Source organism: Olea europaea, chromosome 11 (assembly GCF_002742605.1).
Source record: "Olea europaea var. sylvestris chromosome 11, O_europaea_v1, whole genome shotgun sequence".
NCBI classification, from domain to species: domain Eukaryota; kingdom Viridiplantae; phylum Streptophyta; class Magnoliopsida; order Lamiales; family Oleaceae; genus Olea; species Olea europaea.
In genome coordinates, this window is record NC_036247.1 from 2,396,696 (window position 1) to 2,405,030 (window position 8,335).

Consider the following 8,335-nt stretch of genomic DNA (forward strand, 5'->3'; position numbering starts at 1 on the left):
GGTGTATTCTTATTATCTTTTAATTTCATTTTTCAATTTCTTGATTTTGTAATGATGATTATAGGCTAGGGTTTTTGTTCATTAGGAATTTGATGAACCTTTTGATGATTTAAATTTCCATTATTTCATTAATTCAACAATAGTTTCGATTGGACAAATGTTTGATTTATATGATTTGAATGCTTCCATAATTATTTGGCCAATTGTTATGTGATTATAGATGATTTGTTTTTTGCATTCGAAAGAAGGGGAATAAATTCGATAGAATATAAATTGACATAGGGTCCGATAGGGGATGGAAACTTACCTCTATGCTTTATGCAATTCATGAAGATGTTCATAAAAAGTCATGCATTCTTGTACATTGCATCATCCATAGAAATATAGGTTGGTGGTGTGTAAGAGTAGATTCAATATATATCGAGAGAGTGTATTGGATAATTTAGGAACATTGAATTGCCATTTTTTTTCCATCGATTCGTTGAATTTGTGAAATTAGGGTTTTTAATAGTCAATTGGGGATTCGAGTTCTTAATGATTTCATTTCGATTCATTTCAATACATTAGTTCTAAAATTGCATATTTACATTTCAGTTGCGTGTTTATTTCATTCGATTAGTGAAATTCAACGAACCGTACACTTGCGGTGGGTTTTAAAATCGAAAAGAAATATTTCGTGAACAGGTAGTGAGGCACCATTCCCAACAACCACACAATCCTTACCCATGTAATTTGTGGCCTGATCCAATTTAGAGTGATCCATGGTCATATGGGCTGAAGCCCCTGTATCCAAATACCAGTCAGAGCCCACATCTTCATTTAGAAGATCTCGTGAAGGCTTCAGCAAGGTGAGCTGGTGTCTCATTCCGATCATAGCATTGAAGGCACCGATCGGCAAAGTGGCCAAGAAATATTTCGTGAACAGGTAGTGAGGCACCATTCCCAACAACCACACAATCATTACCCATGTAATTTGTGGCCTGATCCAATTTAGAGTGATCCATGGTCATATAGGCTGAAGCCCCTGTATCCAAATACCAGTCAGAGCCCACATCTTCATTTAGAGAACAAGATCTCGTGAAGGCTTCAGCAAAGTGAGCTGGTGTCTCATTCCGATCATAGCGTTGAAGGCACCGATCGGCAAAGTGGCCATCCATCCTGCAAATCTGGCATCTTGGTGGACGACGCCATTGGCTGTAGTTGGAGCGTCCTTGTCCAAGACCAGATGAACTGCTGCCACTCCCACCAAAGCGACCCCGATGACTACGAGAAGAGCCACCACGATGGGTGGAATTTTTTGTGACAGTAAAGGCTGTCGCTGTTGGAGAAGATGAGTCAAGGGATTTTTGAAAAATTTCAAAACTTTCGGCCTTTGAGACTAAATCTGCAAATGAGGGCAGAGAAGTTTGGGCCATTTGTGCTATGGAGAAACTAGAGAAATCAGTACCGAGCCCGCGGAGAAACCAGTGCACCTTGTCAGTACCATCAACTGGACAACCAATTGCATGTAGTTGATCACAAATTGCTTTGAAGGAACGGGCATACTCAACAACCGATCTATTGCCGCGTTTCATTAATTGCAAGTCATTCTTAAGGCGTAGTTCTCGAGCTTTAGAACGATGGCTAAATGCATTTTCTAGTGCCAGCCACACGTCTCGTGCGATGGAGAGGCCAACTACCTCAGCCATGGCTTCCTCTGTGAGGGAGGAAAGTAACAAACTGAGGAGCCGCTGATCAATAGCTTTCCATGCTAGGTATTTGTCACTTGGCGTGAGAGAAGTGGTAGCGTCAAGTTTTGGAGGCTGCACAAGGGTGCCATCAACATGTCCTAATAATTCTTGACTTTCAAGAAGAGGGAGGAGTTGGGCTTTCCAGAGAAGATAATTTGAGGAGGAAAGTTTAATGGTGATCATGTGGATTAAGGTATTTAAAGGAAGAAGGGTGACAAAAGTTTCAGAAGCCATGAAGGGAAGAAGAAGAACAGGATATGTGGTATGTATGTTAAACCACTTGGCTCTGATACCATAAGAATGATTAAAAATCCACCTTAATTTCAGTGGTGTATTGTATTGCATTATATAGAGCTTTACAAGATAGTATAAATGGAATACAAATCAATAATTTACAATGAAATAGAAACCATGTAAATTAGCCTCCTTCAATTACGTGATTGGCATTGGCATGCTATGGGAAGATTGTGATTGAGAAGTAATATCCTCAATCACAGTATTATTTCCAACAAGTCCAAAATGAACACTACTATATCGACATCACTATCCGCAACTCTCAACTACACTCGAAAGACGTAGTGTCTTATATCATTGTTATAGATCTTGAAAAAGTTATATCTCAAAAACTAGTTGTTGAAGTTGAAAAACTCAAGTTTATATGGTTACATACAAAAATTCATGCTTTTGATGTGGAATCAAAATCCCATAATTTGCAATGAGAACCATGGCAACTTTTCACAATATTTTTCATTGAACATTGTAATTCAATGTGTATAACTAGTCATTGAAGAACTCTTGTAAGATACGACAAAAATTAACAGTCAAAAGTGCACCTAACTAACCGTTATTCAGGTCATTCATCCCGTTAATATTTTAACAAAAACCCCGTTATTTGTCATAATAAACCAAACAAATTACTCCACCAAATTCGTACAATTATCGTCAAATGCATTGTCATATCAACCAATAAAACTGAAAAATAGCCAAAACCCAGTGGGACCCAATGCATAATTTTGTTTTTGTTTTGTTTTGTTTTTTTTTTTTGGCCACTACAGACCCATATCTGTCATTTCCACCATAAAAGATTCATAATTACTCAAATTAAGCGTTTTTGTTTGGTAATATAATTAATTATCTTCTCCTCCAACGCCATTACTTCTCTCCACAGCTACGAAATTAGACTGATAAATCACAGTCTACTTTTCTCTATCTGCAATTTCGTGCGACAAAAACACTCTATTTTACAGTACGGTGATTTACATTTTACATTAAAAAATTTTAAACGGTTATCCAGGTACTATTATAAATTCTTTATCTTTATTTTATTTTATTTATCATTTTTTTTTGTGGGTATCTGCATTCAGTTCTATGTAATCTGTGTGTATTTTACTGTTTTTAATTTTTCATTTTTATTTCTATGTTTTCTTTTGTGGCGAAGAGATGAAAATAGTTAAAGAACTTGGAACATTTGTGTTTGGAAATCCAAATCTTTCCCTTTTTACTTAAACCCTAGTACTGTTTGGCTTGGAGGATTATTAATGCTAAAGATAGGAGTCATTTATTGTGGGAATTATGAATTTGTTATTTATAACATTATATGTGTAGTATCATCCAACAGGAATCATGGATATGTTCATATTTGATTTTATTTTTTCTTGGAGTTAATCAAATTTAAATAACGTTAGGTGTAGACGTGTAGTTGTACGTTTCATTTTAAGAAATATTTCTATAATTAATTGGGAATCAAGAAAATAGGTTTTCCCACATTCTAGAATAAATATTTTCCTTTTGCATCCATGGATATTGTTTCTTTGTAGTTGGCGTGAAGAAAACGTAGCCTTTGGAAATTTTTAATATTTAATTGAGATTGATTGTACTTCCATTAATAAGATTCTGGTACTGTTTTGGCTAATATTTTATTGTTTGCACCTTTATATTTTTAAATTATTTCCTCTCCGTTTATTTGGATGCCTTTAAAAATTCCTTCTCTTTCTTCAACTATTAATCTTTTTTCTGACTCCATTGACGTCTTAGGTGGCCTTTGTAAAATTAGCCAAGACCTTTCATATGTATTGAACTTGGTTTAATTTTTGTACGGGTAAAACTTGGTTTTGGATACACTATTAGACTCCTCTTGTCATATTTTAGTCATGAAGAATGTCTAAATGATAAAAAAGAAATTTTACATTATTCATTGCCCTCTTTTTTTTTTTCTTCAACTATTAATCTTTTTTCTGACTCCATTGACGTCTTAGGTGGCCTTTGTAAAATTAGCCAAGACCTTTCATATGTATTGAACTTGGTTTAATTTTTGTACGGGTAAAACTTGGTTTTGGATACACTATTAGACTCCTCTTGTCATATTTTAGTCATGAAGAATGTCTAAATGATAAAAAAGAAATTTTACATTATTCATTGCCCTCTTTTTTTTTTTTAGTTTCAAACTTTGTTTTATTAGTTATCCTGAATAGTGTTGTTGTTGGTTTTGATTTCGTTTATGTAGTGATCTCTTTTTGGGGTATATCTTTGGTGAAGAGACTGGATCCGGAGGAGAAAATTATAATATATGGAGGGCGGCGCAGAAAGAGGTTTGGAATGTCAGTCGGCTATGGATGGGAGGGAGAGTGACACTAATTCTTCAAACAAGGCCGTGGTTATCCCTTCTTGTTGTGTGAAAGCTAAGGCGTCAGACTCTGAGCTCGAAGCTAGATGCCATTCCACAGTTGTTTCGGGATGGTTCTCTGAACTTCTGTCATCCTCTGGTATTAGCAACATATTTCTTTTTCTTCTTCTCTTTTTATTTGTAGAACTCCTTGATCTTCTCTGTTCTATCCTACTATCTATCTTTTGGTCATTTTGCTGAATTTTTTTCCTGCAGATAAAGCTCAGAAAGGATTGTATTTCAACAACCCAATGTGGCCAGGTATCATTGCCTTTATTCTCACTTGCCAATCAATATGTTCTTCCATTGGTTTATCCAATCCACATGTTGAACTTTTTATCTAAATTGTCTTTAATATATTGGCACAATCAACCTTTTCGTTTCCTGCTTATCTCCATTTGACAAAAACTTGTCTTAAGGATAAAATGTGTTCTGCTTATTTGTTGATTTACTTCTCAAGTTTATTTTTAGATGATGATGCAACTTTGATCCTAAATTAGTATGTTCCAAAGTAGTGAAAGAGTAGTTGACTTTAGTGGATATTAATTAGATTTCGTGAAGCATTAATCGCGCAAACTCATGAAGAAATTGAATGCTTACCTCTAGAAATATGTGGGAATAATTCCAGTGTAAAAATTAAACTGTAAATCTTAATACTGTGGTGTTATTCAGAAGCTATAATTCGTAACGATTGCGAATGAGTTATGATGCCATTCGAGAGGAATAACATGTGTTCATAATTTTTTGAGAACTTGAGGTTAGGCCTTGATTAGGAAGAAGGAATGTCAATCTTGCTTCTTCCTATACCTTGAGAATTTATGTTCATTTTTATTCTTGTTACTATGCATCTATATTTAGTTCATCGTGGTGTTTCTGCTTATAGGAGAAGCACACTCCCTGAAAGTAGAAAAGATTCTGTTTAAGGAAAAGTCAGAGTACCAGGAGGTTATGGTTTTCGAGGTTGAGTGCTACCATAAATTTTCATACTCATATTTGTGCTTCTATTTCTTTCCTCATCTTTTCTAGTCTTGGCATTTGCATTCATACATTATATTTCTTACCCTTGCAGTCCTCTGTATATGGAAAAGTGCTTGTGCTAGATGGCATTGTTCAGTTGACCGAGAAGGATGAATGCGCCTATCAGGAGATGATAACCCATCTTCCTCTTTGTTCCATTGAATCCCCTAAAAATGTAAATTCTGATTTCTGTTTATTGCAACAAATGTGTTTTTGTGGGGTACCTGTGATACTACTGTATCTTATTCTCATTTCACTTGCTTTAGGTGACAGAGGAACAACTGTTAATCTCTTATATTTTTCTACATATGATGGATTATTGGTCATGATACTGAATTAATTTTATTTCTGCCTATTGTATGCCAGTTGTTGTTTTCAACTTTGATTTGATCACTTCTGAAATAGCATTCATCTCTGCATGATTTGCTGGCTTCCATATCCGTTAAATAAAGTATGCAAATATTTTGTCCTTTGTTTTAATTCTTTCTACATCAATATATTGGTAAATTATTTTCTTTAGGCTCTTAAATAATATTTCTGAAGGTACTGTTATATTACATCGGTCTATTATGAAATTGCTGAATATCGTTCTTTATAGAAGATTGCTCTGTTCTTCTGCTATTTGATGAAACATGTCCAACTTATTTGCAGCAATAGATTGTTCAAGCTTCTTGATATGTTCCTTGGGGCAAAAGATGATACTAAGGAAAGGGGTTCCTATTTCAGAGATGCATTTTTTCACTCCCCTCTCTATAGTACTCTTAGAAGGATCTTTGGGTGCATTTTAGATATACTGTTTGAAATTTTGTACAGCATATAATCATGAAACATTAGTTTACAGATGACCTCAATGAAAATATATATAAAGATTTCCATGACATGCAGGGATGCAGTGAGTTCTTTTTTACTCTCTCTCTCTCTTTTTTTTTTCTTATTTATAAAACCCTTCATCTCTATGTCCCTTCCACTAGTACAGGTTCTGGTTGTGGGTGGAGGCGACGGTGGAGTTCTTCGTGAAATTGCCCGTCACAGCTCTGTGGAGCTGATTGATATTTGCGAGATAGATAAAATGGTTATAGATGTGAGTGGTTGAAATTTGTGTTACAAGTATTCAATAAACACTTTCCTTGTTGCACTCTTGTGGTTTTCAACCCATTGTTTTCTGTATTATAGGTTAGCAAGGAGTTTTTTCCGGAGTTAGCGCTTGGCTTTGAGGATCCTCGCGTGCGACTGAGTGTTGGTGATGGTAATGCCTTAAGCTTTCAACTTGCTCACGTCATTGCATGATGTTCTGAAATATGAATTATAAAGGTTGATGGTTAAGTGTTCTGCAAATTTAATGGGGTTTCAAGTTGAATTTATAAAAATAATTAAGGATGTTAACCTGAAAACAATAGGGTCACGATATTCTACAGTGCAACGCAACACGGAAGGAAGAGGTTGTCATGCTCTGGAAAAAAATGGTCTTCATTTCCATTCATTCTCAAGTACTACAATTGACCGATTATTCTCTTTCATGGTATTGACAGCTGTCGAATTTTTACGGCAAGCACCTGAAGGGAAGTATGATGCAATTATTGTTGATTCATCGGACCCTGTAGGTACGTCTTGGGTTGTAACCTGCATCTGTCTGCACCTACTGTTATATATATATATATATATATATCTTGGCGAGAGAATGACAAGAACACATAAAAATTAAGGTTTAAATTAAAAATATATTTATTGACAATCTGGATTTGCATATTCTTATTACATGCTATCATTTGATTAGTATCCTTGGCAATCATCTGTGAATATGTTCTTATGTAGTTTCTGTCTGATATCGACAGTGGTGTTATAGGATTCCTATTATGCTCTACTGAGGGGCCACCAGTTGATTTTAAGAACCCTGTCAATCCTATTGAGAAGATAGAGGGTGCTCTTCAGCATAGAAGGGAACTCAGGTTTTACAACTCCGAGGTATCTTCTCCTGTTTTGAATGATACCACTGTGACCTTAAAATTTTGTTATTTTTACTGACTAGAACAATACAAAAATGTTTGTGTGCTCGACAGATTCACAAAGCTGCCTTTTGCTTGCCGTCTTTTGTCAAGGAGGAGGTGAAAGCTCTTCGTGAGTTCTGAGGTCCACGTTTAATGCCTGTTTTCTGGCATCTCACTTTCCTTTTCCTTGTATTCGGGAATATATATGCATCAGCGAAGGTGCCAGAGGAGGGCGACAAATACAAGGATGCACTTGGCTTTCTTATAATGTGACTGAAATATAATTGATTTTCGAGTTCTTGTTTTTGGTTCATTAGGAATTCTTGTGTGCGCTGTTTTTGCGTCACAATAGAAGTGGTTTTCTCGACTGACACATTTGACAGAGTCTATATCAAAGAGCCATGCTAGGCTTACAAAGGTGCTTCATAGGGGCTTTACAGATAACACACAATGGGGCATGGGTGGGTTAATTTTTGGTCATTTTTTATTCAGGGGCCCACGACTTCTGTATAGGAGCAAAAACTGATATATAAAATTATGAAGTATTATTCCTTGTTCCTTGTATGCAAGGAAAATTTTTTACAGAAGTTCTACAGGGTCCTCGCATTGGGTGGGGTCTCGTGTGAATATTTTCTTGCATAAAATGAATCACGCACTCCACTGTTGTGTGTGATCTATCGTACATATGTGATTCAATTATGAATTCAAGCGCCAACAAAACTAAAGAAAAAGGTCATGAAAGTAGGCTTATTAATTTTTTATGCGTGGTTCAAATCAAGACTTTCATAAATGCATTGCATTATATATGTATTATCGGTTCGTAACTTTTATATATTGTAATACTCCCTCCGTTTCAATTATATAAGTTGAGTTTCATTTTCCCCTTGTCTCAAATATATATGCTTGTTTCTTAATTTAGAATATTTATTTTTTGTTCATTT

The 8,335-nt window shown here is 35.4% G+C and overlaps 1 pseudogene; it reads left to right on the plus strand.

Moving 5' to 3' along the window:
• The first annotated feature begins 2,835 nt into the window (after positions 1-2,835).
• On the plus strand, positions 2,836-7,952 carry LOC111402946 (annotated as a pseudogene).
• The last annotated feature ends 383 nt before the right edge of the window (positions 7,953-8,335 follow it).